Source organism: Mirounga angustirostris, unplaced genomic scaffold (genome assembly GCF_029215605.1).
Source record: "Mirounga angustirostris isolate CCGP_5_RB_7025 unplaced genomic scaffold, mMirAng1.0.hap1 SCAF_10, whole genome shotgun sequence".
NCBI lineage: Eukaryota > Metazoa > Chordata > Mammalia > Carnivora > Phocidae > Mirounga > Mirounga angustirostris.
In genome coordinates this window covers 131,011,625-131,012,829 of record NW_026991718.1, presented here as the reverse complement: position 1 = coordinate 131,012,829, position 1,205 = coordinate 131,011,625, and the positions used below count along the sequence as shown (strand labels likewise).

The window sequence follows — 1,205 nt, the reverse complement described above, 5'->3', positions numbered from 1 at the left end:
ATTCCACTCTTACACGCGTACCCTGGAGAAGCACTCACACATTTGCCTAAGGAGATGTGCGCAGCCACATACCCACTGCACCGATCTTTGTACAAATGAAACATTGTAAACAACTTATATATCCATCAAATGAGAGAAGGATAAATTCATTGGGATATATTCTTACAACAGTATTACTGCACAGTGATTAAATAAATGACATAGGGATGATTTAGTAGCCTGAATAAATCTTCAAAAAAAAAAAAAAGTTGAGTGAATAAGGGAAATGATCAGAGGATGCTGCAGAAAGATATATTTAGCAAAATATTATTTACCTGGCTTAAAAACAAAAATATGATGCCACATTTTAAATAGTGGCCTGTGGACCATACATTTATGCTAAAACATTAAACTCAGAGATGTGGAAGATACACAGCAGCTTCAGAATAGCATTAACCGGAGGTGGGAAAAAGAGGCAGATAGGGAAGGAAATGGAACAGAGTAGAAGAAATTGCATCTGTAGTGTTTTGTTTCTTTAAAAAATTAAACAACTTTTAAAGTTAATATTTATTCTATCTGGGTAATACATACATAAGTGTTGATTATGCTATAATCTGTATCTTTCTCTATTTTTGAGATATTTCACATCTCAAATGATATAAAATGATATTTTATAGAATATATACATATGTAAAATACATGTATCTCCCACGATTTGTATGTTTATATATTATAAAACTATTACTCTATTGCAAATGTTCATATATTTGTACATATACAATATAGGGATACTTATGAAAGATACATATAAAAGATATATAAAATATATAATGTATTTAATAAATATATATAATGCAAAACGGGAACATTACAAGTGCTCACTTCAGTAGCGCATCTACTACAACTGGAACAATACAGAGAAGATTAGTGTGGCCCCTGAGCAAAGATGAAAAACTCGTGAAGCATTCCAAATTTATGAGTATACTTATCGTGATGAACACTGAGCAATGTATAGAACTGTTGAATCACTATACTGTACACCTGAAACTAATATAATACTAGAATTAAAAAATTTTTTAAAAGAGAGGGAAAATGACATAGTACATAACATACATTATAATCAAATGAGAAACAACAGGAAACACCCCCAAAATAATATGATAGCATTCGGAGAGATGTTATACATTTCCCTGTTATCACCTGTCCTTGCACCAGTAGCTAATGAT

General features: G+C 31.2%; 1 non-coding gene across 1 annotated transcript; it reads left to right on the top strand.

The window, feature by feature from the left end:
• The first annotated feature begins 853 nt into the window (after nucleotides 1-853).
• Nucleotides 854-956, top strand: LOC123840521 (U6 spliceosomal RNA). Its single transcript, XR_006790012.1, has one exon. It is a non-coding gene; the product is annotated as a U6 spliceosomal RNA (small nuclear RNA).
• Nucleotides 957-1,205: the final 249 nt, after the last annotated feature.